Source organism: Pithys albifrons, chromosome 6 (assembly GCF_047495875.1).
Source record: "Pithys albifrons albifrons isolate INPA30051 chromosome 6, PitAlb_v1, whole genome shotgun sequence".
Lineage (NCBI taxonomy): Eukaryota > Metazoa > Chordata > Aves > Passeriformes > Thamnophilidae > Pithys > Pithys albifrons.
Window position 1 is genome coordinate 43,533,818 of NC_092463.1, and position 12,287 is coordinate 43,546,104.

Below are 12,287 nucleotides of genomic sequence, written 5' to 3' on the forward strand. Positions count from 1 at the left end.
AAAACAAGTTGCTTTGAAATAAATCTTCTAACTGAATATGCTTTTCTAGGTATAGTGTGGTTTTTATATCACCAACCCCTACTCCTTCCCCCCAACCCCCTTCCTGTAACTACTGCTGTCATAATCTTCTAGAGCCTTTAGTACCCTCATCTTATCCTAAGTAAAATACAGTTCCTGGCTCTGATATTCATTAAGTGATAATCCAGATTAATTCAGACTTTGATGTAGAAACAAGTCCTATTTCAGCTGCCAAGAGATCCAGATTGCCCCACGGAAAATGCACACACACATGCACGTACACACACCCGCACACACAGTGCTTTAAAGAAACTGTAGCTAACCACCTTATTAGTATTCCTCCCTCCTCTGTGTTTCACTTGCAGCAACAGAGGGCTGAGCAAAATGCAGTAGAACAGGGACAGAGACAGAGCTGGCAATCATCTCGGTGCAGGCTGCTGAATGTAGGGGGGTGGGGGGGGATGCAGCAAAGCAAGATTAATAACCTTGCCATAATCCTGTGCACCCTGGAAGGAGATACCTCCGGTGACTGAGCTGTTCTTGTCTTGATTTATTGGACTGAGTGAATGAGTGGCTGGCAATCCACCTGGTTTGGAGGCGACCCCCTGGTTTTGCTGATCTTTGAATCCTCTACCCATCTGGGAAGGTAACAGTGAGACATACCATCTGCAGCACACACAGCAGCTATTGGAGGCTACTACTGACAGTTTGCACTACAGTTTTTTGGTGAGCAAGAAGCCAGGTATATTGTACAGTAGGATATTTCTGTGCTGAAGCTAACAAATTTCACAATCTGGTCCTTGAAACCCCCTACGCTCTCTTTTTCAATTGCCTTTGAGTTCTGGGCTTACTTTTGGCATCGTCTCCTGGACGCATTTTGCTAGGGATGGAAGAGCAGTAAATGGAACCTCTGAAAACTAATTGTTTTGCTTCTGTGTGACTCGAGAAAGAAAAAGGCTAAAAGAATCAAATCCAGCTATAGGAATTTAAATTTCTTTGTGAGAAGTTTACAGAGGGACTGTACAAAAGGTAAGTCCAGGGGGTTGCCTACCCCCTTCTGTTTCCTTTTTTTGTTTCCTGCTTGTTTGCTTGAACGGGTGGAAAAAGGCAAAAACATTAGGACTAAGTACATACGGAATGTGGTGTTTGTAAAGTCTGCTTGTAATTTGTGTTCCTTCTTACTTCCTTTTCTGTTTTCTTCCTTCTTCCCCCTGCCTTCTTCCCCTGCTATTTCCACAGTAACAATGCTTGCAAAATAATGATTTATAGGGCTGCTGGAAAATGTAGTTAAATAGCACTGTAAAGCTTCTTTAATTTCAAAGGTATTGGAATTTCTACAAAGAGAAATCTTTTTTATTAAACAAGCTAAAATATTTGGAAAGTATCTAGAATGGACAAGAAATATAGCTCATAGAATATCTTCAATAGAAGCCTCCATATTTTCATAAATCTTGTCTAGTTTTTTCTCTGCATTTCAGTCAACTCTGGAATGATGAATATGTAAGTAAAAAGCTGCTTCTACTGCTGTTAGCCAAAGTAGAAGCTAGCAGAACAGAGATTTGAGGATTTGTGCATCACTTATGTGAACTTCATCTGTTTGCTTCTTGTCATCCTCTTGAATGCTTCTTTCTTTTTTTTTTCTTTTTTTTTTCCCCCTACACAATTTATGAAATACGTAGGATTAAACAGTAGCTCAAATGGAAAAAAGTACCAATCACAAATGAGTTCTTGCAGGCCATTAATTTTTGGGATGCTGGTGCTACTAAGCACTCAGGTGACCAAAGTAAATGCCTCATCCAGCATGGTTCGTGGCACTCCAGAATTTAGTCATATTGCTCTGGTGCTACTCAGTGTTTTAAACCTGGCAGTTATCCTCCCCCCACACCCTCCTCCACCAATGCAGTTTCTGGAGGAACAGTATGACTGTTAGTCTTTCCCATCTTTCCATTAAATAATAGAAATAAAATATCATTGCATTGCAATAGAAGCAGAGCTCTTGTGGCTTGCTTTTTTCATTGCTGCATAGCTAGTACTTAGAATTCCCAAGGAAGTAAGAAAACCATCTGTAAATACATTTCAATGATGCTTCATTCTCCAAATGGAATTGCTAGGTACTCATGCCTTCTCAATTATATGAATGACTAATATTGAAGAATATGGTATCTCTTTGAAATATTGCAGAGCTGGATATTTAGTGTAAAAAGATGTGGATCAAAATACAGTTCTACTGAATAACCAGATGCTGAGGGGCTTCTATATATATGTATACATATGTAATGTATGTAAAGAAAAGGGAATTACGTCAGACGTATGAATACAAGGCCACATCAAACAGGATGATCCATTTGGTACAAAGAAGTATAATGACCTTTCTTGTAATAGATCCTGTGCTGAAAAGCTAAAAACTTAATGAAAAGGCTCTGCTTCAGAGTAATCAAATCACTTTGTTATTGTATCCTGTCAGTCAGTCCCTCTATTTCCCACTGGTTTTGCATAATAGCTTTAAAGATAGATTAAGGAAGAAAGGAGAACTGGTTATAGGTGTGCTTCCCCTCATTTTCTGGAAGTGATGTTTCTGTGTTGCATGTGCATTTACTGTATTGTGATTATGGCAAGCAAATCCCTTTCTGGGCAGGATGCAGTTTCACAGTTTTCCCTCATTGTACTTTCCTCGAGCCCCCATTGCCTGGTGAAACAGATTCCTGTACTATACACAATGAGCTATGCGTCCTTTTAACCATAGGGGAACAATCTCTATAATGTGGGCTAAAAAAAAGGTGGGTCTGTGAGATGAAAGGACAGCTTCTGGTTTTAGAAATATGGAATGAGACCATCAAAGCAGACATGTTGACTGGATGAAAGCAGGGGAGAAATGTTCTGCCTTGAGATGAAACTTTGGTGTTCTGGGGAAAAAGAACACATTTGCTCCACGAATATTTCTTTGTATTCTGATGTGTAGTATATAACTTAGTAGTATTGCCCTGCACCATGTGGGTGGGCAGTCATCTGTGTGATGGAAAATTCACCACTCTCTTTATGGTGTCTAGATGTTATTAATTATCTGCCTCTAGTTTTGCGTGTAGTCCTATCTCCTTATATACTGCAAACAAAACAAATGATGGTTATTTGACATTATAACAGATTCAGTTAAGAGGAAACCTTGTGTTCTCCCCCCCTGCTCCCCCAATTTTGATGGTTTAGTAGATTTTGCTTAGAACTTTCCCTGGATTTCAATTCTGATTCCCTAATTAAACTGTCACATTGGCAATTTTTTGTTTTAGTTTGTACATATTATGCATAGCATTATATATAATATGTTAGCACAGGATCAATTTTGTTTTATAATAACATTGTTATTCTTATAGTAAGAATGGAAGAGTATTCAGTGCCAGCAGGCTTTGTCAGAACAGGCTTTAGCACCAGTTAGACTGTGTGTGTTTAGTTTTTTGGTTTATTTGGGGGGTTTTTTGTTTTTTGTTTTTTTTTGTTTTATTTTAGTGTGGTTTTCTTTTCAAAGAAAAAACCCAATAGTTCAAAGGATGTCAAGTGTTTCATTTTAGTGTACTGCAATTTCAATTGCATTTCATAGTGTAACACTCCATATGCCTTCAGTCTCACCTAATGTGGAAGATGCTTTCTCCTCAATGCTGTTTGGCTGCTTGTATGTGCTCAATCCACTACGCATCATGCATCTTGTGTAAATAAGAAGGGAAAGCCTGCACAGGTCTAGGAATGTATTGTAGGTAAAGTCTCTCAGTAGGAGTATGGGTACAATGAGATTCTTATGAGATGAATTGTCTATAGTGTTTTAAGAATAAGTGGAAGATAAAGAAAACTGAAATTTCTTTTTTGCTTAGTTCCAGTTAATTGAGCAGCTTCCTTTCCCTGTTGCTGAAGTCAGCCAACCAGACACTAACCTTCTCTAGCACATGTTTCTGTGTTTCTAAGACCCAGGTTACTTTACACATGAGTTCCTTCTTCCTTCTGAAACATGCTGGGCTGACAACTGGTAAGTCAAACTCTGTAGGATGGCAGAACACATCGTTTTTATTGCTGACTCATGGTGTTGGTCCACAGCATTATCCTACACTAATGTGGTGGCACTGGGCCTGGTTTTGAAATAGAGAGGAAGAAAAAATAGTTTATCAGTAAACAAACATTGCTCGTGATTGTATACTTCTTTGACTGGATCATGGGAAGTTCGTGTAGGTGAAGTTAAGGTTCTTAAATTTAAGAGAATTAATACTAAGTGAAATTTACTGCTTTTTGCCATTTGAGGAAAAAATTGAGTTACAAATACATTCTTTCAACTGACAAATTATTTAACTGCAGAAAATTACATTTTTCTTTTATTACTCTCCTTCCCACTTCTTTTGATTCCATGTCAAACAATAGAGTTTAGGAATGGAGTGCAAAATTCCAGTTCCTGGGCTAGCAAACACAGTAGATAATATGCTGCTTAAGAGTTTTGAGTTTAAAACCAATGAATTTTCTGCTTTCAGTATTCCTAGTTGGAAGTGTAGAAGTTAAGTTTGGGAGATTGTTTAACGAAAAGACACTTACTCAGATTGTTTAATGAGGACATCCATTGTTGTGCTAACTTAATTTGCCTTGTACAGACTAAGGTAGCCAAGAAAGCATCCTTTGGTAGTAAGAATGTCTTATACCTTTATCAAATTAAGGCAGAAGCTCATGTACTTACAAATTTTAGATATTGTAGCTGCCAGGAGTGGCCCAAAAAGAGTACTGTTGAGAGAATGGTATACAGGCACAGGTATTTGCTGCTAGAGCCTGCTACTTTTCAGGTTGCTAAGACAGTGGTGGTGAAGTTCTCAAAGTTAAGATTCAAATGACCCAGTGGTATGCTGAGTTTTGTACAGCCATTTCATATTGCTAAGGAGGAAACTTACTGTTGCTGTATGTATTCCCAGAATATGCAAGATGCTGCCGTGTAAGAGCTTTTGCTGCCAAACTTGGATAGTTATGTAAGGTAGAATACTGTTGATCCTGGAGGAGGATGGTGGGCAGAGACTTTTTTTCAGAATGTTGAGGCTTCCTTTTGCAGAACATATATGGCAAAGGCAGAATTGTAGCAAGAAATCTAGGTCTCTTCCCAGTGTGTATTGAATAATATTTTTGTACAGGAACAATTATTTTGTTATTTGCCAGTTTTTTTACTCAACTGGCTATCAATGGTAAGTATGCTTTTTGTATTGTGTACATTGTAAAGGCTAACAAACATTTAAAACAAAAGTATGTTTAAGCTCATAATTGCAGATATGAAAGGCTTCCGTTACTTCTTTTTTGTCATTTCTTTGAGCTTGCAATGCATGGCCAGGAAATTTTCCATGAAGTCCATTCTAACCTCTTTGGTAATTTAAGGTGCTGTTTTTGTAGGTTAAATTTGTCAAGGGCTCATGAAGTCCAGCACGTACTAGTAATTAAAGAGTCAGTTCCAGTCTTGTTGTTTGCCCTGTTTACAAGAGTAAGAACAGGGTTATATCATTCTTTATTTAGTGTCTCAGAAATTGCTGATTTGGTGTGAAGTAAAGGTACAGACGATTATGGCCATGCCACCCTGATGCCTGATCTCATCTGATCTTGGATGCTTAGCAGGGTCAGCCCCAGTTAGTACTTGGATGGGAGACCTCCTGGGAATACTGGAGGCTTTAGGTTCTAGTCCTGAGGACTTCACTGTCCAAGTTCGCTCAGCCATGGCAGATGAACCTTAGGAGCAAAGGGTAGGGCCAGTCCTGTGCATGCTGTGCCTCACCTAAAAAAATCCACTGCGCAGGCTCAAAGGGTAGAGCCCATCCCAAAATCTTTGTTCTCAAAGCCTAGCTGTGAAAAGTACAGACAGAGGTGGAAGGACAGTAATATTTTGGAAATGTTTGCTTAATTTCATTTAACTCTCTGTGAGAGCTAAAAAGCCCCCCCCCTTTTCTCTTGTTTAGGTGTAAGAGAAAATGCTGTCAGCACAACATGGGACTATCAAGCAGTGGGCTTCTTTTTCATAGAATCTTGTCTTGCATTATTGAATTTGCCTTCTAGTATATAATCTTTACTCTCTTTTCTACTGTCCCAGAAACAAATTGGGAAATGAGAAAGAAAATTAACGCTTCTACACTAGATATGTGGTGGATCACCAGCCTATTAAGCTAGTAAGACCTTTTGGTATTATTAGGTAAACCTAGGGATGGTACTTCTCTGTGTGATTTCCACTCCCCCCCTTACTGATCATCAGTTAAGCACTGCTGAAAGCTTCACAAGTGTCTTCTAGTTGATGGGACAAAAAAAGTAAATTCTGAGATTAGGCCTTTCTACAGAGTCTCTCACACTAAGGCTGTGTTTGTTTCAGCCTATATTTCATTTTCTCTTTAGCCACTCACAATAATAACTGAACATTTCCTGTGAACTTATAAGTCTTCACTGCACCCTCAGTTACTTCAGGGAAAAAAATTGAGCTTTGAAGCTAAATGATCTGTCTAGTTAACCTGCAAGAGTAGCTGCCTTCTAGAAAGTAGAAAATTCAGTAGTAGAAACTGGAGGGACAAGAGCGGAATGGGTGAACTCAAAGTAAGAAGGAAAAACAGTGCAGTGCTTACTCTTCATACAAAAGTAGTTTCATATTCTTGCAAGAGTATAAGCAGTGATTGCATTGTACAGCCTGCATGTGGAAGAAAATTTAATTTTGCATGCAGCCAAAGTATATTTTAGCAGTTTGAGTGGGGGGAAATGGGCTGTAGAATGTTCTTTTTAAGCATCTCAAACATATGCTTCAGAAATAACACTTAGTCAGGGCTCAAGTCTGCATTTTTATTTTGAACAAGTGTAGATAGATCAAGGCTAATAACAGAAGTGGTATTATCAACACTCCATAAAGGATTTGGAGATCTCTGGAAAAAAACTTAGGAGACTTAAACCTTGGACTGGGCTGGGAAATTGAGCTACAAACCCTTAAGTAAAGGAATTTAGATTAAGTAAGAATAAAAATCAAGTCAGAACATAACTTCTGGGAAGCACTGCCTCACCACTGAGTCTTCAATAATTATATTGCAATGGAGTTGTAAATATTAAAGTCATGTTTTTATCATTTGAACTATGCAGTCATTTCTCTTGAGTGGAAATGCAATCTAGTTCTGAAAACAAATGAGAGGAGAGGCATAGTTGGGAACACATTTGGGTGAAAGCAGTGTGTGAAGTAGATAAGGGTGCAGGCCCAGAAAAATGAGAGCGAGCTCTGGTAGTGGTAGGCTAACAATAGTTAGGATCAATGGAATTCATAAAGCCTGAAGCAAACGGAGACATGCAGAAGAGGTAATTTAATATGTCATTATGCAAGAGTCTCAGTATCCAGAGATAAGATTCAAATAATATGACCAAAACATTGAAAAGTTTTGTCACAACTGATGAAGGAATTAATGGAATGGGTAAGTATTTTCATTTCTGGAAAGGAATAATTTCTGGAGTTCATGAGTTAGACCTTAGAATATCTGACTCTGGCAATTTTTATGTAATCACTCATGTCTTCCGGTGAAAAACGTAAGCCAAAAATATGTAAGCTTTGACAATCTTAGTGACTAAAAAAATCACGAATAACCTTATATTATCAGATCTAGGATATGCAGAGGAATTTTGCTGAGTTAATGTATGGTTGGATTAATATAACCTGGCTGTTGGGCAGTAAATAGTTTTCTCCTCTTCAAGTTTCATGTCACACCTGATCCACATGGGGTATTTGCCTCTGAAACTTCAGTGGATACTTGTAGTGGAGTGGGCTGTGTATGGCAGCGCTGCTCAGAGGCACCTCTTGTTTTCCTGTTACCTGCAAGAGAGCAAAGAGGCCTTGGGGAGCAGAGATTGCCCTAGTCCTCCTTGGCTCTGTCCTGCCTTTCAACTGCAGCGCGATTTAGATGAGTGGCAAGGAAGAGACAATATAGCCTGACTTGTTAGCTTTCCTTTGCCTGCTTTGTCATTGATAGTCAGGGCTTCTGCAGTAACCTGATGCCCTCTGTTTACAGAAGTCACAACCCTTCCAGACCACAAAAGATCCCTTCAGACTGGGATTCCCTTGACAATCAGCTTTATAGCTTAAGCAGCTTTATGCAATACTGAAAACAGTGATAGTTGAGAGAGGTAACTAGGAGACTTCTTGTATTATAAATACTTGGCTTTGGAATGGGTGCTTAAGGGTCTTAAGCTGCCGAAAAGAGTCTCTTAATCTGCCTTATTTCTTATTCTTTCTCTGAAGTAAGCGGAGGTGCAAGATCTTTCTTTTCATTTAGATGAATAAAGAAGTTCGACATCTGTCTCACGTAACACAGATATGTATGTTCTATTGGACATGTTTACAGAATGTAGCAAGACCGGAGATACTTAGTCAAATGTCTGTCCAAAAACCTTGTATTTATGTAATGTTGTTTTCTGTTTGAAATCAGAGTTTTGCTGTGAATCATGAACATTTCAATGATTTTTCTCTGTGGAATGTGATGGAAGACTGTGAGGTCTAGCAGTGGAGTAGCCTAACTTATTTAATCACCTCTTATCTGCCTGTGACATAAACCTGCATCTTTGTCTCTGGCCAGGAATGAGCCAGTTTGACAAGTTTACGGTGGTGTCAGCAGTAAATATTCTTCCCCAACACCATCCTTCTTTTCTCTCTTTGGATATGGAATGGGAAACTTCAGAAGCAGAATGCTATAAAGTGATGGCCTGGAGAATGCAGAGGAAGTAGAAATGGATAAAACTATTGCTCTGATATTCATAAATGTTTATTTAGCTGGTGGAAGTGAGTTTTATGTTATTATTGACAGGGGAGAAAGTGCATTTTGACAAGTCATGATTTTTCTAAATCTATAACTATTTGGAAAAATACCAGACATTTCCAAATGTAACAAAAGTAATTATTTCTTAAGGTTTTGTCCAAGTTTTAATATCTGTTGTACAGGGAGTGTTCTCCTTTTTTATCAGAAAACATGCCTGAGCTTTTAACACTTAAATTCTTCCACTTCTGAGTTTTGTTGATAATTGCTTGTCTGTCTTTCCATGTTGTTTAACTGTAATTGGTGTACTAGAAGGCTGCTTTCATGATCTTGTCCAGGCCCTCAGGCAAGGGAAATGAGTAGGTTGTTCCAATAAGGATGTCAGTTTGAGAATAAGCATTTGGCTTCCAGTTGGTCTACAAATTATTGTCTAAATAGTACTTTCAAATGTAGGTGCATTTCTGCAATGACTTCAGGCTTAGACTTGTTTAATTATTTAAGCCCAGTGGTGTAAGCACTACAAGAAGCAGTGGAGAAAAGGTCACTGGAGCAAGAAGAGCATGTCTTCTACAAAAGGCCCTGATGTTCCATTTGATTTCAGTAGGGTAACACAGACACTAGAAAACATGAAGAATTTAAAATTACATGGGCTTTTTACCATTGTTAGCAATAGGACTGGAAAATGCCCTTTGTTAGTGTAATACTCAGTTTGAATTTTTAATATGACAAAGGAAAACAAATGCTTTGTTTTCTTTTCCAAAACAAATTATGAATATGCTCCTACACTAAAAATGTTTTGAGCAACACTACTAGTGTAATACTATGGTAGTTTGGTTTTAACATCGCATCTTAAGGTCTGCTGTTTGACCTGTTGGGTTGTTGATCTGTTGGGTGTCAGGTTTTTGTTGTTTTCCACCCCCCCTTCCCAGTTCTCTACTCTCAATTTTATGACTTTAGGTTATTATTGAGGAGATGCTGATGTGTGGGTGACGTGAGATGAAACTAATGTTTTTGTCCTTGTTTTTGTTCTAGATGAGAAGTCTTTTTTGAATTTCATTGTTTATGTAGACAAAAGTAAATAATATAGCTAATCAATGCTCTTTTTCCCTTATTCACTAGACTTAATAATCCTGAACAGCACTGGGAATATGCACAGTGTTTCAATCTAGGGTAGTGCTCTGGCCCTCTTGGAGGGAGCAGGCTTTTCTGTGCCAGTTGACATTAACAAAGTTCAGGTAGGTGTGGTCAGAAGAACAGTCTTATATTTGATCTACTATAACCATATGCAGCTACTTTGTGATCTGTCTTACTTGCTTTCTCTACAACCAGTTTTCCTGTAGGGTAAAGAGTATATAGATTTATATACTGTATAGACTACTAAAACTGTTATTGAGCTGTTGCATTAAGCCGGCAAATTGTTCCCCCAGTGGATAGCTACTACCCCTCAGGAAAAAAATGAGAAGCTTCCCTGCCACCACCTTGTGTATTTCTGACACATATGCTATTTCAGATTAACTTGCTTTATCTGTATTACAGTAACAAATATCTTTAATGACACTTCATCATACACATGATGTTCTGAGTGTCATAAGATGAAGAAATAGTTTTACTTGCCTGGGCTTTCAATTTGTTGTTGAGTAGCCATTAAAATGCAGTCCTTCTGTGAGACAGAGCAATACCTCCCATTACAGATCATACTATTTAAATTTGCAGAACTGGAACAAATTAGGATGCGCAATCAGTGCAATGCTGTAAGGGTCAAAGCTGTGGTTCAGATATTTAGTGTTTTGCTCCCTGCGACTTTTAAAGTCAAAATTATTCTAAGCTGCTCCTGAGGATCAGAACACTAGTGTTGCCTTGCTGCTGCCTTTTGCATTATGTTAATTGGATAAATAGGCTTAAAACTACACTGCAGTAGTGCAGCAGAGATGGGGAAATGGATCACGTTGGAGACGCCTACATCTGAACTATGCGCAATGAGCCCTGTGTAGAACTGATGCAATTGGTATTAATAGTGGATGGGAGGACAATAAAAATGGATCACCATGTTAGGATAATGGGCAGCTTTTGTGTCACTGTAGGATGTAAGGAAGAACTAGACTATTAGCAAGGTTAGTTTTGGTTTTCTTTCTAAACATTGCCATTGTTAAGTCTAAATATTGCCATTGCCATTCTTTTTCTTTGCTTGCATTCATGCCCTGTGCTAATAAGGATAGAGATGACATACACAAGCAGCTTCTGACTCATTCTTTTCCACACCAGATAGTTCAAGAATAATTTGAGAAGCATCAAGAGTTGAGTCACTGAATCAACCATGAAGTTCTGACTTGCTGTATTTGAGGCTGTGGCTTCCTTCCCATTGTTTTGCATAGCCCCTGGTTCACAGTGGGTGTGAAGATCCAGCCATAGTGTGTACAGCAGCCTATGCTAATATGTCATGTTACAGATCTTGCTCTGGAATTGCAAAGTTGACTGTATTTCCCTCAAGGGTAGAAACAACAAAAGTAGAACGGTGGGATCAGTTTGGATAATGAAGATGAATATTACAAAGGGCCACCCATGTTTTGAGCTGCTTTAATAGCTTTGTAGCTGCATAGGAAAGCCTGAGGACAGACACTGCTTTCTGAGAATATTGACTGGCAAAATTCAGAAAAGTCAGACCTTGCAGCAACATTGGAGCTTAGAGACCCTACAGCAGTCCTGTCAGCTGATCCCAGCAAAGGATCTAATTGCAGTGTTTGTTCCTAGGTGGAAGAGTGCAGATGCTCCATACCTGTCTCCTTTATATTTTTTTTCCCTGCACTGTTTTCTCCACCACAGGGCTCTTTTGCCAGGTTGGATTTGGTTAGTCTGGAGTGTCAGAAAGTAAATGACAGTACTTCAGGTCTACAAAGTGCTTTTTGAGTTTTTAAATGAACAATGAATATTTCCTCTAGAAAGACAGAGCTGATCTGGCTACTTATATGGTAGAATAGCTGGTAGGCTTAGTGTTATTTGTAGGAATCAGAGTAAAATCCCATTGCAAAATCAAATATTCAGAACTCCTGTTTCATGTTTTATGTAGGTGTGTATCATAGAATCAGTTGGGTTGGAAGAGACCTCTGAGATCATCAAGTTCAACCCTTAATCCAACCTCACTTTGATTGCTAGATCATGGCACTAAGTGCCATGTCCAGTCTCATCTGAAAAACCTCCAGGGTTGGAGAATCCACTACCTCCCTGGTCAGGCCATTCCAATGCCTGACTACTCTCTCTGTAAAGAACTTCTTCCTAATATCCAACCTAAACCTCCCCTGGCAGAGCTTAAGCCCGTGCCCTCTTGTCCTATTATTGCGGGCAAAATGCAGGACCCGGCATAATAACATTAGTTTTACCTGGGTCATGTTTTTAAGTGATAAGGTCTTAATGTTGGAAGACATGAAATCTTCATTTTTATCCTAAGTGAAAGCTCTTCAGCAAAGTGCTGTAGCCAAGAGCTAAAACTTGTGCAAATTCCACAGTTGCAAA

The 12,287-nt window shown here is 38.8% G+C and overlaps 1 protein-coding gene across 3 annotated transcripts in view; it reads left to right on the top strand.

Annotated features, from left to right (window-relative positions):
• Nucleotides 1-435: 435 nt before the first annotated feature.
• LRRC4C (leucine rich repeat containing 4C) overlaps nucleotides 436-12,287 on the top strand; it is a 503,584-nt gene continuing 491,732 nt past the window's right edge. For all 3 annotated transcript variants that reach the window (XM_071558643.1, XM_071558642.1, XM_071558646.1), the window contains exon 1: nucleotides 436-1,047. The gene's annotated coding sequence lies outside the window, so the exon portion shown is untranslated. The remainder of the gene's footprint in view (nucleotides 1,048-12,287) is intronic.